Source organism: Gracilinanus agilis, chromosome 3 (assembly GCF_016433145.1).
Source record: "Gracilinanus agilis isolate LMUSP501 chromosome 3, AgileGrace, whole genome shotgun sequence".
Classification (NCBI taxonomy): Eukaryota; Metazoa; Chordata; class Mammalia; order Didelphimorphia; family Didelphidae; genus Gracilinanus; species Gracilinanus agilis.
In genome coordinates, this window is record NC_058132.1 from 1,565,011 (window position 1) to 1,575,757 (window position 10,747).

A 10,747-nucleotide genomic window follows, 5' to 3' on the forward strand; every position below is an offset into this window, starting at 1 on the left:
AAGGTAGTATAGACAATGAAGTAATATCAGTACTTAACATATATGCACCAAATGGTAGCAAACCAGATTTCTGAAGGAGAAGCTAAAGGAGCTAAAAGAGGAAATAGACAGTAAAACTATACTAGTGGGGGGCCTCAACTAGTGGGGAATGGTTCCTCTATCAGAACTAGATAAATTTAACCAAAAAATAAATAGGAAAAAGTAAAGGAAGTGAATTAAATTTTAACAATATTAGATTAAATAGATATCTGGAAAAAATGGGAGAAAAAGGAATTTACCTTTTTTCAGCAGCACATAGTTCATATACAAAAATTGACCATGTTATAGGACATAAAAACTTCACAATCAACTGGAAAAATCAGAAATAAGATCATAATGCAATAAAAATTATAATCAATAAGGATTCATGAAAAGGCAAATTAAAATTAATTGTAAAACAAATAATCCAATTCTTCAAAATGGGTGGGTCAAAAAAACAAAACAAAGAAACAATCACTGATTTCATTAAAGAGATTGACAATAAAGAAAAAATATATCAAAATTTATGAGATAAATCCAAAGCAATACTCAGGGGAAGATTTATATTTCTAAATGAATATATCACTAAAATACCAAAAAAAAAAGCGGATCATTGAATTAACTATATAATTTTTTAAAAAAAACTAGGAAAAGGACTAATTACAAATCCCCAATTAAAGACTAAATTGGAAATCCTAACCTTGGAGTAGAACACTTGAGCCAGAGGGGGAAAACATGATGGAATTCCTTGGAGTGAACATTAATGGGGACAGAGAGAGCTCATGGGAGCCGATTTGACCAGATAGGGAGGAAAAATGAAGAGTTTGGAAGGAAAACCTAATAAACTAACATGTACTGATATAAAGTGAAAGGACCCAAACCAGAAGAATATTGTGTACAATAACAGAAATATTTTTATTAATACCTGTGAATGATTTAGTTATTCTCAGGAAAACTGTGATCCAAGACAATCCCAAAGACTAATGATGAAAAATATAATTTTTAAAATATTTTATTTTTTAGAAAAATTTTCCTGGTTACATGATTCATGTTTTTACATTCCCCTTTACCCCCCTTCACCCCTCTCATAGCCAATGCACATTTCCACTGGTTTTAACATGTGTCATAATGATGAAAAATATTATTCCCCACTAGAGAAAGAACTAATGGAGTCTGAATGAAGAAGAACCCCCTAATATATTTCACTTTTTTTTTGTTTTAGGTCTCATTCACAAATGTCTAATATTGAAAAATATTTTATATGATTGCACTAATATAATCTATATCAGATTGCTTACCATTTCAAATGGGAGGCTGTGGGAATGAAGAAGGAAGGAAGAGTGGGAGGGAGGGAAAGAATTTGGAAATCAAAAAAATTTTAATGAATGTTAAAGCTCCTTTTATATGTAATCAAGGGGGGAATATAATTTTGAATATGTTATGCTTCAGCTTTGTCTTGAAGACAGAGAGATATTATATGATATAGAAATGAGGAGGAAATGTATTCAAGGGATGGAGAGTATCAAATGTGAAGAACAGAGAAAAGGATAATTTTATCTGATTGTAGACTAAGGAAATGAATACATAGTGAAATAGATTTTTGGGAAATATTGTGAAGGATTTTAAAAGCTAAACAAAGTAGTTCATATGTTAATCTAGATACAACAGGAAACCATTGAAATATACTAAGTAGAGTAGTAATAATTTATTAGATAGAGTAGATGACTTTGGTAGCTAAGCAGAATAGATATTAAATGTGAGAAGGGGCTTGAAGATGACCAGTAATGAGAAAGTTCAATAATTTAAGCAATTAGTGAGATATGGGCCTGAACTAAAGTGGTGTCTATGTAAGTAGTAAAAGAGGTTGGATGCTAAAGACATGGAGAACCAGCAAGACTTTGGCAACTCATGGGATATGTAGGGTGAAAGATAGGTAAAAGCTAAGAATGATACTAAGGTAATGACCCTGAAAGACTAAAAAATGGGATGTTGCCTTCAACAAAAATGGGAACTTCTTGAAGCATAGGTTTGAGGGAAAAGACAATTCATTATATCTTAAACATTTTGAATTTGAGATATCTCCAGAATATCCCATTTGAAATGTGAAATAGGCTTATCATGTGGGATTAATGCTCTGTAGATAAAATCACATCAGATATATAAATCTATGAATCACCCATACAGAGGTGATAATTAAACCTTTGGGAGTTGGTGAGGTCATCAACAGAGAGGGTGTGGAGACAGAAAAAGACCCAAGGCAGAGGACTAGGGAACACATAGAGTTAAAAGGAATCATATGGAAGGTGAACCTGTAAAGAAGACCTAACAGGAATGGCAAAATATATAAGAGGAAAACCTGGACAGTCACGTTATGGAATCCCAAGGCAGACAGTTTCAAATGCTATTTTTTTAAAAGCTGTTGTTTGAAAGAAAGGTGTGTTTTGTAGACTGGCTGAAGGAAAGGATGACACATACAGAATGGAAAGGAGATGAAGTCTACTATGATTTGAGCTAGCACTAGTTCCATCTAGAGTTGAGGAAGAGGAAAGCTCTCAGATTTATTTAGTTGTTATCTGCTGATCCTTTTTGTTTCTAAGAAAAGATGGCAGAGTGGGGATGAGGCTTTGGAGACACTTTGCTATAAAGACTGAAATGTGGTTTTGTCAAAAGCAGATTCCTATTGAATGAAGAATTTCTTGGGTGCAGCTCTACTGCCCAGAGCCCATATTTGCAGATGATGAGATCATATCAAATGAAGCAAAATCCCACTGAATAAAGAGCTTGCAAGGCTTGTCTTCATTGCCCAGAAAGCTACTCTAGAAACTTCGCAGTTGTCTGACTTAGGGAAAGGATTTATTGCTATAAAAGAGTAACTTTATTTCAGTACATTTTTTAAGTACCATTCTAGGGGGCAGCTGGTTGGCTCAGTGGATTGAAAGCCAGGCCTAAAGACAAGAGGTCCTTAAGTTCAAATCTGGCCTCAGATACTTCCTAGCTGTGTAACCCTGGGCAAGTCACTTAATCCCCATTGCCTAGTCCTTACCACTCTTACGCCTTGGAACCAATACACAGTATTAATTCCAAGATAGAACGTAAGGGTTTTAATCAAAATTTTAAAAAGAGCCATTCTAAGTTAAAAGAGCTTGGGTAGGTCTTTAGAAGAAGAGGGATAGATGTGCTAAGGAGGAAAATGAAGAGGAGAGTTATTCCCAGAGAATTGCCTTCATGGGGTGCAGTTATTCCTGAAGAGGCAAAGGTATCAAGGCCTGAATACCCTGCAGTGAGTTGCCTCAAGAACATGGGTTTTCCTCATTCATGCATTTCCCTACTAGCTTTCTATAAATAAGTGCTTACTCACCCCCATGGGCACTGCACAGATTGTCAGGAGAGCCTGGCTCTAATTTCTACATGGGCTCCATAACAAGTAATGACTATTTTTTGATTCTAATTCTATTTGGTAAGTATAATAGAGGGATTATTCTTGGTTTTGTCTTTTACTAATTAAATGTTTCCTTTGTAATAAACAGAGCCCACTCACAAATCCAAGCTTCCATTGGGGTGGGGGTGGGGATTCCCCTGGGCCTGGAAGAGTGTCAAGTTAGGAGCACATAGTGTAGAGACTTTGACTTGCTCTGTCTTCTTCAGCGTCGAAGGCGTTTTGTATTGAGTTTGGGCAGACCCGATTCCCTAGGAAGAGAACACGTCTGATTGCAAATGAGGCCATTTCATCATTTGAATAAAATTTCCACCAAATTAATTCTTTATTCATAAATATCTCAGTTTTCAAAGGACTTGCTGTTTGTGCTTAGCTCCTGTTGAAAACAAACAAGCAGAAAGTCATGGTGGCCCTTCTCGATCTTCTCCACAAATTCTTTTATATCTTCAAATCGCCTAAAAGTTCACATCACTTGATTTTCTTTTCCTAACCCAAACTTGCCAGTGTATTTCCTTTTTTCTTTTAACCTTTACCTTCTGTCTCAGAAATATTTAGTATTGATTTTGAAGCCGTCCAGCAGCTCCACGAAGATTCCTAGTGGGTTGGACACTTAGAAAGGGGAACAAAGGACTGAGTGAAAATGGGTAGCGGGTTAAAAACTAATGGAAAGAGAACATAAGGAGAGAATAAAGACACGCAGACATAGAAAGTTTTGGGATGAGGTAGACAGACAGCGAGTAAACTCTGGTGGTCAAGAGCTTAGAAGGTTCAGTGCTCTGATGGTCAAGAGCTTCTTTCTCAACTGTCCTAGAGCTACTTTTATTGGGGTTACAACCGTAGATGGGGGGAAGGGGAGAATCAAGTGGTCTGATACATACGTAATCATCAGGAGATACAAACTGTTGGAACCTGAAATAACAGGTAGAGCAAACATCTAGATCAGGAATTCATGAGGCCTGAGGTCTTGATACAAATGCTGATTGATTGTTGAAGGTAAGGCAAGGAGCCTGAGATAACTGACCAGTCTTCCAGAGTGTAGGCTTAGGGAAGGGCTAGGAGTTTGGCAAGGTTGAGGTTCAGTTTAACTCAAGGTTACAGAAATCAATCATAAACAATACAAGAGTCATTTTTTGAGCACTCTTAAAATAATATCAAGATTAAATGTATATCTGGATTGCTACAGATTTCAAGGCAGAAAGGCAGAAAGGGTAGGCAGCTGGGGGAAGTGACTTCCACAGGGTCACACAGCTAGCAAGTGCCCAGGGGCATATTTGAACCCAGGTCCTCCTTGCTGCAGGCCTGGCATTCTCTCCACTGTGTTACCTCCCTGCCCCTCTTATCAGTGTATTTCAAGAGGCAGATACACTGAGGCTTTGAGGTTGGAGCCTGACCTTTAGAATAGCTACTTAAAGAAACACTGTCCTCTCCAGCAACCAGAATGTTTTTGGGGGGGTTTTTTGGAAATTTTTATTTAATTGATTAATTTAGAATATTTTCCAATGTTCTTTCCCTCCCCTTCTGTAGCCAATGCGCAATTGCTCTGGGTTTTACATGTGTCATTGATCAGGACCTATTTCTATATTATTGATATTTGCACCAGAGTGATCGTTTAGTGTCTACATCCCCAATAAAATCCCCATTGAACCATGCGATTAAGCAATTGTTTTTCTACTCTGTTTCTGCTCCCACAGTTCTTTCTCATAAGTCCCTCAGGATTGTCCTGGGTCATTGCGTTGCTGCTAGTAGAAAAGTCAGTTACATTCAGTTTGTGCTACAATGTATCCTTCTCTGTGTACAATTTTCTCCTGGTTCTGCTCCTTTCACTCTGCATCACTTCCTGAGGACTTTCCAGTTCACATGGAATCCCTCCAGTTTATTATCCTTTTAGCACAGTAGTATTCCATCCCCAGCAGATACCACAATTCACCAATTGAAGAGCATACCCCCATTTTCCGGGTTTTGCCACCACAAACAGTGCGGCTATAAATATTTTTGTACAAGTCTTTTTCCTTTTGATCTCTTTGGGGGTACAAACTCAGCAGTGGTATGGCTCAACCAGCACATTTTAAATGAACTCAGGGATTTATTTTTTAAAAAGTACCCCCTTGAAGTCTTTTAAAATGTACTTTGTAATCTTGTATTGGTCTGGAAAGGAAAAACATGCAGCATTCATTGATCAAATAGGCACTTCTCTAATAACTCTGGAAATAATTGGTTGTTTCAATGGCATCGAACTTTTTCTCTGGGGAGGGTAGGCAGTAAAAATCAAGCCAAATATGCGCTTCCTCTAGGGACCCTCACAAGCAAGGGAGTCAAAGGAAGCTGGTGTTGTGTAGATGGAATTAGCTCATCCTCATTCATTGTTAGACTCTAGCCATCAGAAATAATGCAAACCCACCCAACTTAGAATTAAGTGGGGAGGGGAAGATCAGTTACCCACACTTGACAATAAGTAACAAATCAAGAACAAGGGACTGCCCTTTGGGCAGTCCAAAACAGTGTTGAGGCTGCCATTTGTCCACTTAAAATTGAAGGTGGACACAGGAAGTGACGAAAGCTGCTATCTTTTAAATATGATGGTAACTTCCTGTGGAGGAGTTGATGCTTTGAACTTGGTGTTGAAGGATCTCTGCTGAGACCTCAGATGGCTTCCCTCTGAATTGTCACGTGGGTAAGTTAGGCTGACTTCCTTTCACCTCCCTTGGTGTTTCTGGAATCTATACCCTCAAGGAGGCCTCTCTTGCCTCTCTAATTGTTAAAGGCCTTGTGGCTAGAAGCCTTGTTTAATTAACCTCTGTGCTCCTTTGTTGGGGCCTCTAAAATCTTATCTGGTCTGGACCTCTGTCCAGGCCAGAGTTTCTCTCTCTCAATTTCCCTACCTTCAACCTTCCTAATTGTAAATAAACCATCGTAAAATTCATCCTGACTTGGGTCTATTTTATTTGAAATCACATTAAGTGATTTCTGGTGACCATACCTAAAATATCTAGTTTCCCCTCTTACAGTGTCCATGCCTCATTCTCCTATCTGGGGTATCATAATAGAATAGGATACATTTTCCAATCTGCAATAAAACAATGGAGGTAGAAATCAGAGCCAATGAATTTATATTAAAGAGGATCCCAAACCCAGATCCTCATGATCTGAGACCCTTCCCTGCTCCAGAGTACAGGATTTATAACCCTTACGTCCAAAATGGGAGTTTTTAAGTACAAGAACATCTAGATGAGACAATAGAAAATATACATTTACTCTGCTGAATCCAAATCAGGTAAGACTGGGAATGATTACTGGCATAAAACAACAGGGTAAATTTATTAGGAGTCCATCCAGAGGGTCAAGGAAGGTTGAGAAGTCTAGAGAAAACATTGTCCAAAGAGGTGAGAATGTCAAGATCTACTCAGAGGGAATGACCAAGGAGCAGGGGGCTCCTAAAGTAACTGTGGATTTTTCAGTGAACCTTGTGACTTCTCTATCAGGAAAAACTTAATCAGTCATAGGGTGGAGACCCCTTAGTTGTGATCAGGCAGGGGGATGTCAAAACTAGGTCAAAATCTAACACAAGAAGAATCCACTCAGTTATTTAAACAAACCTAATTAATCCAAATTCAATTGTGTGTTTTTATTAGTTAAGTGTTCTTAAGTGTCTAAATGCATTTTGATGTCTGCTAATAAAAATGAAATAATCACTACTCCTATGGAATCACATTAAACTGAGTAATGTTGATTGGAATACAACAGAGGGATAAAGTCACGGATTCATTATTAAAGCTCAGGTTAATCCCACCAGAGAGGATGAAATTATATTATTATTCTATATCATCAAATTACATGATCATATTACATTCAGTCATATACAATCATCTTAACAAAGTAAGGAAATCAGATGATTTCAAAATGAAAGTTAATGTTTCAGAATTACATTTAGAACCAGAAATACAATGAAAAGTCCGAACAACACTTTAGCATACAACATGTGACCAAGAGGGATGATCAAATCACATCACAACTTTCTAAATGGGTACATATATACTATATATCTCACCTTCTTTGAAAAGTTTAGTCCATAATCTAGCCATATTCAGATTAAAGAGAACCTGCTTTTCTACAGCGTATCTTTAGGATAGTTTATCCAGTTTGACATTATGAGAAACAACGTTATAAATTTCAACATATTGCCCATGTTCAAATGACCGTACACAGAATTGCATCCACTTATTACCTTTTGCATGTTTATCACAACTAAAATGTTATAGGAAGTTATCCAGTATGAAGTAATTGTATCACACTAAAGAAATCACAAAAACAGGGAACATGTATATAATGATTGCCATATGCTAAGCAGTTTTAAATCTTTTCTATTCTAATGTTGCCATTTTTACCATTAGAAAGAGGTGATGTCTCTGTCTAAGCAAGTAAATTACTGATACAATTTTAACATGGACTTTTCTGAATCTCTGTATTTTCTAGCACTGTCATTTTTTAAAATGCCAAATAATGAATGTATTTATTATAATTTATGTCATTCTAATTCAGAAAACTATAGCTCAATAGAACACACTTCACTTTCAATGAGATTACTCCAGGATTCAGTTCCAGTAAATCCCATCTCAAAAAAAGCAATTGAACAACTCATCATTGAACTCCCTGAGGGAAAAAACCCCAAGGCCAGATGTATTCACAAGTGAATTCTACCACATCTTTTCCTTTTATGACACAAATACGGTGCTGATTCCTAAACCAGGATGAGCAAAACCAGAAAGAAAACCATTGACAATTTCCCTAATGAATATCGAAACAAAATTCTACAATAAAAACTAGGAAAGTGATTGCAACAACATATCAAAAGATCATAGGCTATGTGGTGCACAGGCTGGATGGCACTACTTCACATACTCAAAATCTCAAAGTCTTCTTCCAGTTCAGACAGGTTATTGGTGGATTCAATTGCAGAGAACCTTTCTAGCCAGAGTGCCTGAATCACCAACAGCACAGAACTCAATTTCAATCCAAACTGAATCAGTTACTCTTTTGCTATGAGCTCTGTCCTTAGAGAGAGAGAGAGAGATTGAGTGAGTGAGACAGACAGAGAGAGAGAGAGAGAGAGAGAGAGAGAGAGAGAGAGAGAGAGAGAGAGAGAGAAAGAGGGAGAGAATCCTACTGTCAGATAGTAATCAAGCAGGATCACACGGTGCTTCTCAGTCTGATTTCAGAGACAGTGAACCTACAATTAATATTCTGGATGTCCAGAGGAAAACTCCAGTCTTATTTAAGAACCAGTTAGTGGGAGATAGTTTCTCTCTCTCTCTCTCTCTCTGTCTCTCTCTCTCTCTGTCTCTCTCTCTCTGTCTCTGTCTCTCTCTCTGTCTCTGTCTCTCTCTGTCTCTGTCTCTCTCTGTCTCTGTCTCTCTCTGTCTCTGTCTCTGTCTCTCTCTCTCTCTCTCTCTCTCTCTCTGTCTCTCTCTCTCTCTCTCTCTCTCTGTCTCTCTCTCTCTCTCTCCTTATAACATGTCTCTTTACATACAGACAATTCTGGTTTCTCCTTTGGGGTTGCATCTTGGGAAGCAATTGCTTATAAAATTAAATTGTCTGGATCAGGAAAAACAAAAGGTCATGTTAAACAATTTTAATAGGCACTTTGAATAATGATAATTTTGTATGAAAACATTTCTATCAAGGGAATTATGGCAAATGGACACTTCTTACAACCTCCTTCCTGTTTGGGAGAAGCTTGCTTGCTGCTGTGCCACCCTCACTATTTCCCCTCCCCATCCCTACTCCACTATCATGGCTGCATATGATACATTTCACCTTGACCTCAAGCTGAATCAGGATCTTTTGCCTTGCTGATTTTGGTTCTATAAATAAAGAGTCAAAAAGTGGTTTGTGCTTTAAAAAAAAAAAAAAGATCATAGGCTAAAACGAGGTGGGATTTATGGACAAAATGCAGTACTGGCTCAATATTAGGAAGACATACACCATAATTGGCTATATCGACAACAAAACCAAAAGAAATCATCTGATTATCTCCATAGATGGAGAAAAAACATTTGACAAAATACAATACTCGTTCCTATTCAAAACACTAAGACACATAAGAATAAATGGAGCTTCCCTTCAAATGGAGAGGAATATCTAATACATCAGGGGATGTCCATCATCAACACTATTATTCAACATTATACTGCAAATTCTAACTCTTGGAATGAGAAGAAAAAAATGGAAGTAACTGGAATAGACAATGAGGAAACAAAACTGTTGCTCTTTCTAGATGACATGCTGCTATACCTAAAGAAGCCTAGAGAATCGACTAAAAAATGAATTGAAATGATTGAACACTTTAGCAATTTTACATGTAATTAGAAAACAATAAAACATTACTAAAAAAAAAAAGCAGTGGAGAGCCAAACCTTTCTTGGTAGTGAACAGAGGACACAGCAGCAGCATTGCCCTTGTCTGGAGCTGTCTATTATGGGTTAAATGATGCTTCTCTTCCTAAATGGCCTTACCCACTAGCTCTGCCACATTCAGATGTGAACCTGGTAGAAGGAAGCATGGGTAGCAGCTAAGGTGAACCTGAATCCACTCTCTCCAGACTGAGGTTTTAGAGGGAGGAGTGTGTCCCAGTTCAGGAAGATGTGACTGTCCTTCTGCTCTTGCTACATCTTCTTTGCAAAGGCTAATTAATGATGATGGCTAATAAGTGATTGCCATCATTATAGTAATTAGGAAATGGTTCTAGACAGCTAGACCAAGATCGATTTTGTAGCCCCCATCGCGTTCTGTTGTAAAAGTGAAATTTGGGAAATGTATCAAACTACATTTCCCGTGGTCCAACGGGTTTCCGTTTCTGGGTCTTTGGGGGCATGGGGAGGTCTACGTCCACGCAGAGAGGGTTTAAATCTCCTGGGTTAGGAGGAAGTGGCCTCTTTTGCGAGTAGGCGCTTCCAGGAAACAGGAGACAGTAATGGAGGCAGGGGCAGTTTTGAATGCTTACAAGCGCGTGGTCTAATGATTTTATCTATCAACATGGCTTTAATTAAAATACTAATTTATATATTTATACCAGCCTTTATCATTTTTAATATTTATCATTGTGGAGTCAAAATGACCCGAACAAATTTCTTCTCTGTGGCACTCTTGAATCTGCATGCCATGTACACTGACTCATTCGCCCAAGATTCATTGTCCTCATCATGAAGTCTTTGCTTAGTTCTTGCAGAAAGATGTCAGCAGTTCAGATTCTTTGGCCTTTACCATCCTTCTCCCAGTTATCTCAGCTGTCATTGACCC

General features: G+C 37.8%; 1 protein-coding gene across 1 annotated transcript in view; it reads right to left on the reverse strand.

The window, feature by feature from the left end:
• LOC123239270 (zinc finger protein 91-like) overlaps positions 1-10,747 on the reverse strand; it is a 310,142-nt gene that overhangs the window by 119,781 nt on the left and 179,614 nt on the right. The gene's annotated exons all lie outside the window — the stretch shown is intronic.